Raw genomic sequence first — 15,167 nt, forward strand, 5'->3', positions numbered from 1 at the left:
TCCAATTTGTTGGAAGAAAACCGGGCTACCCAAGCAGTGACTTACTCATACTCAATAAACAGCTCATGCAGACAGGTGCGGCCCAGTGTGTTGATGTAGACCAGGCCGCGAGAGACGGACGGTAAAGACGACCGCAACATCTGAGGCGGCACAGACAGATGAACCGGCCATGGCGCTGTAAGCCGGTGCGGACGGGCAAGTTGTCCTCCTTGTTGTGAGCCGGCATGGTCACGAGAGACGGCCACGGTGTTGTAAGCCGCCGCGGTCGCGAGAGACGGTCACGGCGTTGTAAGCCGGTGCGGGAGTCCGTTGAGTAACGACGACCACCTGTGCCAAAAAATGTTGGCGTGCCTCCATCTCCGCGGCATAATACCACTTTGTAATGGATAATTCTCCTGCACATAAAATACAGCAGGGCAAAGTAGTTTTGCTCGGATGAATTAATATGTGCTTAAAAGTAAATAAGGTAAATAGCACCTGGTATTTGTCGGAGGTCGATCCAGTTGTGATAACAAGGCGACCATAAAGATTAGCCGGTAGGTACAGCCAGCCGGCCAAGAAAAATTCTGCTGAGTACCGCCCATCCAGCGTAAACACATCACTTTGATGATCAGCGGTCTCTACCAAGTACTCAAGGTGCCGAAGAATTCTGTTTGGTCCATCAAGGGCGAATAGTACACAGTATATTTGAACAATTTGACCTTATGTACCAGGCAAAAATCATCTCGCCCGTTTGTCAGGGAAGCATGTATTTTGAGAAATCCGCTACTTCTTCCTACCAGCTCCACTTAGCTGATGCCATGAAATCCAGAATGTTCCTCAATATACGCAGAATTGATATCTCCTTATACTGGTTCCACTGCAGCATTAAATCCCAATGTTTTGTTCATCAGTAGTATGTTATTATCCACTATTTTGAGAGAACCAATGATCGACACTTTCAGTTTTCTCTTCTTGTCAACGGCATGTATCACTTGAACGATAGCAATAGTAGCTAGTATCTCCGTCCCGGTGGGTTAAACAAAATGACCAGTAAAAACTTCCAGACTGTCAAGAGCAAATGTGACACAAATATTCAGGTGACTTGGCGTGAGGCCACCCGACGCCCGGGGTGGAACCAAACTGCAGCGGCGGCTTGCAGGCAAAGGTCACTCGATGGTCGGGCGGCTCAGAATAGCGGAGACCACTTGACGCGGGGCGGCTCGGCGCAAGATGCGCCCGCAGCGGCGAGGCGGCAAACTGGAAGCAGAGGCCGGCTTGGAGTCAATGACACAGACATTTTAAGGCCATGGAGGCGAGGGCGACTCGGAGCGGAATCTGCGGAGATCGGCGGAACGCGGCTCAAGGCGGGCTCGGTCACGACAGCGGAGGTCCTCGTGAGGCACAGCAGGGCTGGCGGCGGGTCAGAGAGGCGTCGTCCATGGGCGGCTCAGGAGGCCGTCGCGCTTCACAGCAGTGGTCGAAGCGGGCCTGCGGCGGCGGCCTGGAGCCGGGCGGCGGAGGTAGGCCGCGGTGTGGAGGACGGCGACGGCTCGGAAACCACCGGGGCGTACGCAAGGTAGCAGAGGCGGGCGCCCGAAACGAGGTCGCGGGCGCAGGAGGAATCTAGATCATGGCCGGCTCCGTTTCCAGGTCGTGGCCATATTTTTTTTAAACCCTCGCTAATCCCTGGTGTTTTGCCTTTTGACCATGTGATAGTCTTCCTGCATGAATTTTCCAAAGCAAATCCAACCTGGTCGCTTCCCCATGTAACAATTTTGGCCAATAAAAAATTTGGAGTTGTAGATCAACTTGGCCATCACGTAGCAGAATACTAATTGAAGTAGTACCATTGCTACTGTGGGCCCTTCCCATTGTTTTGCAAGCTTTCACGTGGCAGCTGGTCTGATCCCTTGTATGTACACATGCCCAACTTGGTCGATTAGAGGAAAACAAGGACTACGATGACTCGGACCACAGCGCAAGTTTGCTTTACGTCAGCCTCGGCATATACGCCGCGTAATCCGGGAAGGAAAAATTACATCGGAAAGATTTAATCTCGATCTCCGTGATTTTTCTGGACAGCGGCGGAGGAGCCGACGCAACCCTAGTTCTCTCTCGATCATAATCTTGTATATGCTCTTCTGATTGTTCATCTTTGACGTAGATCTTTTCTTCATCCAAAAAATTGCGAACTCCTCGATCCCTGGGAAGATCCCTCCAAGAACTCATTACCACCGTGCGCAGGCCCCACGGTGGGCGCCAACTGTCGTGGAATTGTCACGGCTGATGTCCTAGGGTGAGGACTTAGTCGTGAGGCCAGCGCATCTATGTAGTAGCTTGAGAGGGGTTCAGCGGAATCGAGAGACGCAGGGCGGATCAACGCACAAGACAAGGGTTTAGACAGCTTCGGGCCCCGGGAAACATGATCCGGTAATAACCCTACATGCTGTTTGAGGCTAGGTCTCATTATGATCATGAGTGAATCGCCGGTAAGCCGGCTCTTTGTGTCTAGCCCTAAAGATTGTTTCTTGTTCATTGTCCCTCTTTGGGGTGCCCTGCCCCTCCTTATATAAGTTGGAGAGGCGGCTTTACATGTAGAGTCCTAGTAGGATTAGAACTAACTTATTCTCTATTACAAGTCGGATACAAGTACGGGTCTTGCTTCCTCGTAAAGGAAATATTCCTCATGCCTTCCGTCTTAAGCCGGCCCATAATAACACGTCCCGGACTACTGGGCCTTGGGCCCTTGTCATCCGTCTGACCCGCCGTCGGGGCCATCATTAAGTCGCCAGGCTCATGAGTTGCCAATCTTCCGGCAGGTTACGATGAAGCGTCAAGTCCGGCCGGGTCATACTCCCGGCCGGGTCATACCGCGGGGTATATCCCCGACAGCACCTCCAAGTTCTGCACACGTTCAGCTCGATGACGTCCCTCGAACTCTTGATCCAGCAAAGTGTCGAGGCAGAGTTTCATCAGCACGACGGCGTGGTGACAGTGATGGTGAAGTGATCCGTTCAAGGCTTCGCCTAAGCACTACGACAATATGACCGGAGGCGTAAACTATGCAGGGGGCTCCACGGTTTACGCCTACGGTCATATTCACGTAGTGCTTAGGCAAAGCCATGCGCGGATTAGTTCACCATCACCGTCACCACACCATCGTGATGATGGGACTCTCCCTCGACACTTTGCTGGATCGAGAGTTCGAGGGACGTAATCGAGCTGAACGTTTGCAGAACTCAGAGGTGACGTACGTTTGGTGCTTGATCGGTCGGAACGAGAAGAAGTTCGACTAGATCAACCGCGTTGTCAAACACTTCCGCTTTCGGTCTACGAGGGTACATGGACACACTCTCCCCTCTCGTTGCTATGCATCTCCTAGATAGATCTTGCGTGAGCGTAGGCAATTTTTTTGAAATTGCATGCTACGTTTCCCAACAGTGGCATCCGAGCCAGGTCTATGCGTAGATGATATGCATGAGTAGAACACAAAGAGTTGTGGGCGATGATAGTCATACTGCTTACCACCAACGTCTTATTTTGATTCAGCGGTATTGTTGGATGAAGCGGCCCGGACCAACCTTACATGACCACGTTCATGAGACTGGTTCCACCGACAGACATGCAACTTGTTTTGTATAAAGGTGGCTGGTGGGTGTCAGTTTCTCCAACTTTAGTTGAATCGAATCTGACTATGGCCGGTCCTTGTTGAAGGTTAAAACAGCAAACTTGACGAAACATCGTTGTGGTTTTGATGCGTAGGTAAGAACGGTTCTTACTAGAAGCCCGTCGCAGCCACGTAAAACTTGCAACAACAAAGTAGAGGACGTCTAACTTGTTTTTGCAGGGCATGTTGTGATGTGATATGGTCAAGACATGATGTGATATACGTTATTGTATGATATGATCATGTTTTGTAGAAGTTATCAGCAACTGGCAGGAGCCTTATGGTTGTCGCTTTATTGTATGAAATGCGAACGCCATGTAATTGCTTTACTTTATCACTATGCGTTAGTGATAGTTGTAGAAGCAATAGTTGGTGAGACGACAACGACGCTACGACGGAGATCAAGGTGTCAAGCCGGTGACGATGGAAATCATGATGGTGGTTTGGAGATGGAGATCAAAGGCACAAGCTGATGATGGCCATATCATGTCACATATTTTGATTGCATGTGATGTTTATCCTTTATGCATCTTATTTTGCTTAGTACGGCGGTAGCATTATAAGATGATCCCTCACTAAAAATTTCAAGGTATAAGTGTTCTCCCTGAGCATGCACCATTGCGACAGTTTGTCATGCCGAGACACCACGTGATGATCGGGTGTGATAAGCTCTATGTTCACATACAACGGGTGCAACACAGTTTTGCACGTGCGGAATACTCGGGTTAAACTTGACAAGTGTAGCATGTACAGACATGGCCTCAGAACACTGGAGACTGAAAGGTCGAACGTGAATCATATAGTAGATATGATCAACATAGAGATGTTCACCATTGAAAACTACTCCATCTCACGTGATGATCGGACATGGTTTAGTTGATATTGATCACGTGATCATTTAGATGACTCAGGGATGTTTATCTAAGTGGGAGTTCTTAAGTAATATGATTAATTGAACTTAATTTATCATGAACTTAGTCCTGATAGTATTTGCATATCTATGTTGTAGATCAATAGCTTGCGATGTAGCCCCATTTATTTTTGATATGTTCCTAGAGAAAAATAAGTTGAAAGATGATATGAGCAATGATGCGGACTAGGTCCATGATCTGAGGATTATCCTCATTGCTACACAAAAGAATCATGTCCTTGATGCACCGCTAGGTGACGGACCTATTGCAGGAGCAGATGCAGATGTTATGAATGTTTGGCAAGCTCGATATGATGACTACTTGATAGCACTACAAAAAAATACACTTCCGTGATGATACATGTTTGTCACAGTAGGTCACGTTTTCTGTCATGCATGTACATCCATGACGATTTTATGACAGAATCAAGATAGTCATACATGTGTTGTCATAGAAGTGTTCCATGACATTACCAAAATTATCATCACGGAAGTGTCCACTTCCATGGCGATAAATGGCGCGTCATGGAAGTGTTTTCGTCAAGGGTAACCGACACGTGGCATCCACCGTAACGGGATGCCACTAAGCTATCAGGTCCGGTTTTGGATCCGATAACCCGTTAATAGCCGGGACCAATGAGGATTTTCCACGTGTAAAATTCTCATTGGCCGAAGGAAACACGTGTTGGCTCACCGTTGGGACAGATGTCATCCATTCATTGGACAGGAGACGCCTATGATACGTCAACACGTGGCACGGCCAATAGAGGCCCATTCCGATGAAAAGGCCGGCCCGTTTGACTTGATCAAAAGGTAATGGGCCGGCCCACGGAAAGCCTGTTAACGGCCTGTTCGTATATAGCTCATTTACGGCCCGCTAACTCACGACCTGTTACGGCCTATCGGAATTAAGCCCAGTAGCTTCATCTGGGCCGTCCAATATGATTCCAGCCCATTGTAACTTCCGGCCCATGTATGGCCCATGATGTCTTTCGGCCCGTACGAGGCCATTTGTAACTGTTGGCCCATTAACGGCCCATGGTGAATCTGGCCCGCAATGAACAATGTACCGCTTTATACCCATTAACGGCCCATTAGTCCATTGGCTTGTTTCCAACCCGTGTTATCTTTCAGCCTTCTTAGGGCCCTTTTATTCTCGGGCTCATTTCCAGCATTCGGTTACTTACGGCCCGTTACTGGCCTTTTCTACTTGTGGGCCAAATTCATCAGTTGTTACAATCGGCCCATTTGCGGCCCGTTAATCCGTTGGGCCGTTTTCATAGCGTCATCAAATACGGCTGATTAACGACGGCCCGTTACGGTCGGACCATGAACGGACGATTCCAAATCTAGCCGGTTTACGGCCCATAATGTGGTCTATTATTGGCCCATGTTTGGCCGATCTATCATACGGCCCGTAGAAGGCCCATTGATGCTACGGCCCGTAGAAGGCCCATTGTTTCTATGGCCCTTAGAAGGCCCATTGTTTCTACGGCCCGTAGGAGGCCCATGGTAACTACAGTAAATATGTAGCCCATGGTTATTGTGGCCTAGTTTTAAAAAATAGGTATTGCGACCACTAGCAAACCGCGGAAAAAGAACTGCACTAACTACAAGCAAACAAATGAACAAGACAACAAGGAAATAAATAAGCAAGCAACTCACGATAGGCTATCGGCTATTACACATATTACATCCACTGGGCATCAAAGTTCGCCACCAGTGCAAATATAGGGAACAAAGCAGCATATCATATACACTGGTTGTCAAAGTTGGCGACCAGTGCAAATAAACGCCGCAGCAAAACAAGTCCAGAATTGAAACCACTTCAGAAGAGCTCAAGAAACAATATCCTGGGTACCCATAATGTTGGCAAGATGCTTAGCAAGCTTATTAACTTTCTCTTGTTTGGCGCTTAAATCCTCCAGCGCTTGTTGTTGCACCAGAAAGTATGCATCTGAATTCTGCAGGGACTTCCTCAGTCCTTCAGCTTCCTATCGCAGCACATCTGATCGATGTCTTTCAACTTGAAGTTGAGACTCAAGAAGACGAACTGATTTAGGCAGCGAGTTCGAAGAGCTTGTGCCAGCAGTAGTGGCCAGTAACTCGAACACTACATCAAGAGAGGACTTTTGGGTTCTCTCATTATCGTCAAGATAGTTTTTATCAGCTTTCTTGGAGACCAACAGGGATGTCTCACTATCTTGAACCTTATCTACATTACTTCCTTTACCATTACATAATGGGGTACTGTTCTCCAATATTTTGTCCGCATTCTAAAAGAGAAACAAGCAGACACATCACAGGTTTACCATGTTGTATATGAAACTCATTTTGGTAAATCAGTTCAGTAGTAAAGTGGACAGGAAAACAGCATGAAACAAACATATATCTATGTACCATGGTCACTTTATGGTCTATATCATTCTAGTTTTTGTTGCCAAATCAAGATAGAGACACAGTTCAAATAATATTTGTTCAAGACAAAGCAGAATAGGTAGAATATAAGTGTGGGAAACTATAGAGCAATAACAACACTTGTAATGTGCATGACATGAGAACATAACTGTTTATTCAATTGAAACTGAAATCAACATAGACAAAGTTACAACAGCAAACCAGTTAAAGAAATAGGTTTAAAACATACCTGTTGCGCCATTGGAGTTTCAATTCCATCCTTCAAATTTGAAAATAGTTGGTATGAGTAAATACAGTGATGCAAGAGCAAAGGAGTATGAACCATAGCTACAGAACCAGACCTGAGAACAATTCTTCTTCTGCTTTAAGCATTGACTTGGGGTTCGGAGTGGTGGTCCTCATGCTTTGGGCACTGCGGTTCCCTTACTAACTGCTCGTGTTTGGGTGCTCTGTGGTGGAGACGGTGCTGTGTCAACTGGAACTGGGTTATTATCTGTTGGGGTTGGGGTTAGAAGGGGTGTAGCTGGTTCTCTGTCCAACTAGGTAGGGGTACAATCTGCGGGAGTCTGGGTTATGTGTGGTGGGGCTGATTCTTGGGCAAGTACAACCGTGGTTCTATCTGCATCAACTGGTAGCACTATCTTTTCTGAAGACCGTGCTGTTACTCCCTTAGATACTGCCATCACCCTCTCCAATTCAAATGGTTGATAAACAAGAAAAGTAATTGAATGTACAGACATTGTATGATAGACAGGTGCAATGGATAGTGGGGAATAAAAGAGGGCATGAAATAATTCACATTTATGTTGTCTAACCAAATAGGATAGCATGACACAATTTCACATATATGATGGCTAACTAAACAGGATAGCATGACACAATTTCACATATATGATGGCTAACTAAAAAAGATGGAAAGACATAGTTCAAAATATGATGACTATGTAAACAGGATGACATGATATAACTAGATAATGTGTTTATTAAATAGGTTGGCATGCCATAATTCACATACATGTCGCCTATGGAAACATGATAGCATGATATAATTCACAGATAGAATGACATAATTCAAAATATGATGAATGTAAACACTAAACAGGATGAGATGATATAACTATATGATGTCTTTATTAAATGGGTTGCCATGCCATAATTCAGATAGATGTTGTGTATGTAAACATGATGGCATGATATAATTCAAATATATGATTTATATAGTAAGCAAGTAAGCAGATGGCAATCCATATATGATATAAAAACTAAGCAATGCAAGACAACATGCATGACATGAGTAATATAACCCTGCCAAGTTTGAGCATAGACCTCAGGGGGGAAATAGGACTGGTCATCAGTCTTTGAATCCTCCTCTGAGGAGCTCTCTGTAACCAGCAAGATGTCTGCTTCAGCAGGTAGCATTGTCTGCTCTGATACCTTGTTTTCACTCCAGATACTTCCATCACCGCTTCAAATGGTTGATGCACAGGAAGAGTAGTTGAATATACAAACGTTGTCAACAATTGGAACACATAATACAGAAAAATGATAGCATGATATAATTCACATACATGATGATTGGCTAAACAGCATGCCATTGCATAATTCACATATATAATGCCTTGCAACAAGATAGCATTGCATAATTCACATATATAATGTCTTGCCACAAGATGGAATGCATAATTCACATATATGGTAATTAGACACTAAACAGGTGGCATTCACACAAAGCATGTCTAAACTAATCAAATGACATAGCAATGCAAGACACCATACGCACGATATGAGCAACATAACCCTGCCAAGTTAGAGCGTACACCTCGGGGGGAATAGGACTGTTCATCTGTCTCTGAATCCTCCTCTGAGGAGCTATCCGTAACCAACGAGATATGCGCTTCGTCAGATAGCATAGTCTGCTCTGAAGACCTTATTTTCACTCCAGAATTTTCCATCACCGTGTCAAATGGCTGATGCACACGAAGAGTAGTTGAATGTACTAACATTGTTGACAAATGTAATACGTAACGAAAAAAAGGATGGCCTGATTGTAACAGCCCCAAAATTGGGTTATCAATTTTTGTGCGGTTATTCCTCCCTGGCACTCATTTTCAAATCTTGCTCCTGAGTTTGTTGGATGACTCTGAGATTTCTTGTCATTTTCAACCTTTCAAAACCTTGCTCATGTCTTTGTCAGTGGGAAAGACCTCATTTGCATCATCTAAAACCCTCTCAAACCCTAATTCCAAATTTTTGGAATTTGAATATGCCCTTTGTGAACACAAAGGAGTCATCATTTTCTTTGGTCTATTCATCGTCCCATTTGTTCCCAGAGATCCTCCTATCCTTCTAAATCTTGGATATGCAAAAATATTGCCAAGTCCCATGCAATATTTTTAATTGTGATTTATTCCTTTTTCTTGCCTTTCTGAGGAATAAAATCCAAAGGCATAGCTAGCCATCTCCTAAATTCATGTGAATTGGTGGAGTTGATATTTATGCCTAATACTAGCTCTCGCAAATATATTGGCCATAATTAAATAAGGAAAATTGCCTTTTCCCATTTTAAGCCAATATTGCATTTCTGTCAGTTTCCAAAGGAGCTGCCATTTTTATAGCAAGGAAAATTCCCAAATAATTTGTGGAGCTTGTACTTGCTATATCTTCACCATTTCCATCCCAACCCATGCTCCAAAGACCATAGTTTGGGCACATGATCCAATGCAAGTTTCTGCCCTATCTGAAATTTTTGCAAAGGAAGTGTTTGAACCCTTGGTCCATTTGAGCTCAAATTTGGCAGGGTGATAAAAATGATAAATCACCTATGGATACCAAAAATCAGCTCAATCCATCTATCCAATCTTCCTTGGCAATTTTCTCAAGTTTCTATTCAGATTGCTTGTCTGTGAAGGAAGTACCCTCATAGATGATCAAAATGAACTGAAACTTTTCCATCAGTCTCTAATGATCATATTATCACACTCCTCCAAGATTCATCTCATTCCATTGAACTATGTGAGCACAGGAGCAATTCTTTGTTTCTGTCCACACTTTCAATTTGTGAAGCAAGTATATTTTATCTTGCTCCATTATGGCTGACACTTTTTCCAGGCCTTCTCCTACTCATATAACCCATCTCCACAAGATTTTGGCTCATTTCATCTAGCCAACTGCCATGAGGAATTTTCTGAAGTTTTTGGGCACAAATGATGGCTATGAAGGAAGTACTCGCAAGCCCATTTGGAATGAAATCTTTACAGCATCATTATATATCAAAATCATCAAGTTGTGCCAAGTTTTAGCCCAATCCAACACTCCTAGTGAGTGCTTGTCCATCATCTAGTTTCTGGACTAGATTTGGTAGTTGCACTGCAACTATATTAAATCTTTGTCCTAATGATCTCATAATTACCAGGACCGTAGTCCTTGCTACCCTAAGCCTCTCAGACATCAAATTTACCTTTTCACCTCTCTGGTTTAATCTCTAGAGTGCGGTCAAGTTTGCAACAGCAAACTTGTGGATCTTGGTTTACTCATCTCAGTTTGTCTCTGCCCGTTTCCTTACCGTAGTAACACTCTCTCTTCGAAGGACTACGCGGTAGACATGACCTGGCATCAGTAAAAACTCCAGAGCGCGCCATGTCCATGGTGATCACGAGTGTAACCAGCCCAAAACGGTGGTCTAGCCACTGTTCGCGTCGGCATCGCTGCTCCGACCGGCTCTGGCTTCGCCATTAATGTCCTACAGCTCCCCCTCGATGTCGTCTTCCCCTTGGACCTCTGGCCCCCTTCGTTTTCTTCTTCGGTGAGCCGTGCCAACGACTCAACAGTGAGCTGCTGTAGCCATCGTCTTCTTCCTCGCTTCTGTCTTCTTCTCCCTCTTGTCCGCGAGCGTTGCTCATCTCCGTGAGCCTCTGCGTCGCGTCTGCTTCCTCCTTGTCGCCTTCCCGCCGCTTCCCGTGAGCCTTGGCCACGCCTGCCGATACTGCGCCCCTCGCCGACGCACGGACACGTCGCCTGCCGCACGCCACCTCCTCCTCTCCTTGCCCCGGCTATAAATAGCCAGCCCGAGCCCTCTCCGAGCAAGCCAGCCCCCTCCCCTCTCCCTCTGGAGCCCTCTCACACCCGTGCCCGGCCGAATCCCTCACCGGAGTTCGTCCGCGGCCTCCGTGCCAAACCACTCTCTCCGGCTGTCCCCTGCCCAGTCCGAGCCCATGGATGGACGCGCCACTCTCCGGCGATCCTCCCTAGCTCGCCGCCCGTCCTTTTCCCCCACCGGAGCCACCCAACCACCACCACCGTCGCCATAGCCGCAGCCTTGGGTCTCGCCCGGTTCCGGTGATCCCGAGCTCCCCTCGCCGTTCCTCCACCACCACTTAATCCCCATGCTCCGGCGAGCCTCCCCGTGGCCTCGGCCTCTCCTCTCCTCCATCGTAGTCCCCACTCCACCAGCGACCGAAGCCCTGCTCCACCGCAAGCCCTGAAGCGGCCACTGTGCAGCTCGCCAGCGGCAGTAACCACCACCCCGAGATGCGCCTCTCCGTCCTGCGCATTTCGGTAGGTCGCACGCCGCGAGCGGTGGCCGGAGTCGCCGGCGGTCGCCGTCGAGGCGGATGCCTCCCTCGGCCACGCTCCATCCCGAGCGGGAGGTTGAAGATGCCAGGCCAGGCGGGCCCCACCCCCACGTGACCCACCTGTCGATGAGAGAAGGCGATGCCACGTCGGATAAGTTGACGCGCCCGACCCCGAAGTCGTTTCCCCGCGCTGAAGGCGTAATCAGGCGAATACGTTTCCCAAGTTAGAAAGCGCATTCGTTTGTTTCTTTAGAATAAAATGTGTTTTCACTTCTCTGAAGACGTATTCTCAGAAAGACGCTTTCTGTTTTTCAGCCTCGCCCGCCGAAATGCTTATTTTGTGAACGTTCATTGCCTTAGTGCATTTTTCTGCCTAAAAAGTGAACGGCCACAACTTTTCAACCATAACTCCGATTGAGGTGATTCCAACGCTCACGTTCTCTATTCGTCGAGCTCTATCCGTTGGTATCATTTTCAATGTTTTCACACAGTGAAAATGACCATTTTGCCCTTGCCCGTAAACAGCCCCCTCCGAGAGAGAACTATTTCCGGCAACTCTTTCCGCGGTCGTTTCACACTTCTTCCCGGAGTATTTGTCGACCCCCACGCAAGCCAACCTCTTATCATGAGCCCCGAACTTGCACGTTCACTTTGCTTGCACCTTGTGTGTGTGTGGTAGTTGCAGTTGTTTCTTATCGTTTTCGTCTGCAGTTATTCTGTTATGCTTATCATGCATGCTTGTGTTTTCATGATATATTTTGCCATGCTAATTAGAATGTTGCTATTGATAATGCCATGTCACTACTCTACTTTATTTTCATGATATCATTATAAAATGCTATGATGATTGTAATACACTGTTGATATGCTAGTACTTGATATTGTCATGTTCTGTATGCTATAGTTGTGCACTTGAGAAGTCCGATATTTTGTCCATGCATTTGTATGCTGCATGCTCATTGTTGCATTCATGTTCATGATGATGGGGATGAAATAAAATGACTTAATAACAAACCTCCTCCGTCATCGATGGGATCGAGTCATAGTGCCACCAAATCGAACTTTTTCAGTGCAGCCACATTTTGCCTTTATGGGAAGGCCATAATGCGATCCATTGTCATGCTTCTCGTCGGTGCCTCCAAAGAGGGAAGGTTATGGGCGCGCGCTACCCTGATCAGGTAGGCGGACATAAGGCTTGTGTGCCCGGGTTTGGTTTTGAGCTCAGGTCCCCGTTTGGGACATTTATGTTTGGCCACGACAGTGGCCGTTGTGTCTTGGGTAGACACGGGGCCACCCAGGACTAGCCCAGTGGGGAGTGAGTCGGAGTCGCCGGGAGAGTGTCATGGCAGTAGGTCGGTTTCGTCGGAATGCCGTTGGTCCACCCGAATGGGATGACGAGGCCATGGGTTCCGTGGTGTGGGTACAGTGCGCTACCTCTGCAGAGTGTTTATAAAGTCTATTGATAGCACACAGTTCGTAGTAGGTCACACTATCGGGTCTTGGTCGAAATGGAGGATAAACCTTAAATGATTAATGTGTTAATAATACAAAGAATGAGGTGACTTGGACTATGAGATAGTCGTGAGAAGTCACGGCGATGTTTTGATATGATCACGAGACGAGGTCTCGGTGAGTGTTGGAGACCAAGTGTTGGTCATGGTTGTGATCGCCGGAAAGATCACCGTTGGTAAGAGCGTCCGAGGGACTCGGTGCACAAGTTTGGTTGCATTGCATGAGTAATATGTTGCATTTAAAGAACCATGGCCGAACAGGAGATGGTTGCATAAAGTTAACATGTTATGACTGCTTTGAATATGACCGGTAGTTTATATTCAGCATAGTTTCATGATGCCATGCCATGCTTTGATTGATATGTTAAATTATGCATGATTAAGATGATATGCTATGCTTTGCTATTACCATGTTATAAGCATGCTTTGATATGCCATTTTATTGCCATGTTAGTAGGTGCTATGATGTTGTTCATGCTTAGTTGATCTTTAGCATGCCATGTTTAGTAATTGATATGAGATAGGTTGTTGCATACGCTTAGTTCTTGCCTTGTCTTCTGCTTGTTTGGATGCTATGTATTTGGTTGTCTTGCAAGTACATTCAATGTACTGACCTGGCGTGTCATGCCAGTTTTGTAGGTCATACCCGAACTGTTCGCTTGATCCGTCGTGCTAGGCCGTAACCTTGCCAATCCTGTGAGTTCTGGAGCCCAGCCAGAGTTGTTATGCTGTCAAACCAAGACTTCTGCCGCCATTTAAATAGACTTCCGCTGCCATTTAAATAGCCTTAGAGCTATGCCAGATAAATGTATTCATCAATAATGTAATCTTATATACATGTATTTGATGAATATTCTTGTACCTGAAATGCTGTATCGTGGACCTGTCGTGCGTCAGGTGTTATCCTGGGCTGACGTGCAAAGGCCCCCTGCTCCATGCGGATCGGGGTGCCACAGGACATGGTATCAGAGCAGCCAGGCTGGCATAGGTTATCCTAGTATTAGATCACTGCTACCATTAACCGTAATGGCCCTAAGGGATTTGACCCATCCCTGGCATCCGGCATGGCCACTGTTAATCAACAGGTGGCGCAGTCGGGACCGACACATCCTCACCCCGCTGTCCCCGCCTAGTTATCCGTGGAACGAATAGCAACCATATCCTTTCTGGTCGGCCGCACCGCTTGCTCTTCATCATTAAGGGAAAGGGGCCACACCATGCGGGCATGTCCCGCATAGCTGCCTATAAAAGCCCCCTTTCCGCTAGCCGCATCGCTCACCCCTCAGTCAGTCATGTCCCTGCAGAGAAGCCTAGCTGGTAACACTCCATCCATGGCTAGCACCTTCAAAGCTCCCAGGTTTTACACCCGCACCTGTGTCGTCAACCATACTGGCTTTCCACCCCTTCTTACTGAGATGCTCACCAAAGCCTTTGGATGTAAGGCTAGCCCCGATTACCTGGTGTTCCAATCGGCACCCATCCCTCACATGCATCGCTTTGATGCAAGAGTGCACATCAGCCTAGGTCCCGCAGTAGATGGCCAGCCATTGGTTTTTCAGGGTAGAGCCATGCCTACCACTAATTTAGCCATTCAGGCCGCTGCTGTGGAGGCTATCTTACACCTCCGAACCAAGTTCCCGCATGTGGCAACGAGGCGGGAGTTCTGCTTTTTCCCCATTGTGGCAGAAGGAGGAATGCAGCCTTCTCCCGCTATCCAGGGAGATGGCCCCGCAATTGCTCGCCTGGTGTAGTATATCACCGCCGAGGGCATGATGATTTCCAAGATGCTTGCCAAGTTTAGAACTCTGGACAATGATGCGGTGCAAGTCGTCAAGGAAGCTTACCCTGAGGCTCGTAAATTCGCATCTCAAGTAATTTTCCCAACGCCATCCAAACCAGTGCTACCCTCTCAGCCTGTGTTGTGGCCTAGACCCAACATCGTCACCCTCGACAAGGCTCTTTTACGGATCCACCAGCAGCATTTGCTTGGATCAATTTCAGCCACACCCCCAGCAGCCGAAACCCAACCCATAGTAGTGTCGGATGATGAAGATGGAGATTGGCTCAGTCTTCGTCCTCCCGGAGAGCCCCAGCAAGGCAAGTCCTCT

Source organism: Aegilops tauschii, chromosome 3, assembly GCF_002575655.3.
Source record: "Aegilops tauschii subsp. strangulata cultivar AL8/78 chromosome 3, Aet v6.0, whole genome shotgun sequence".
Taxonomy (NCBI): Eukaryota; Viridiplantae; Streptophyta; class Magnoliopsida; order Poales; family Poaceae; genus Aegilops; species Aegilops tauschii.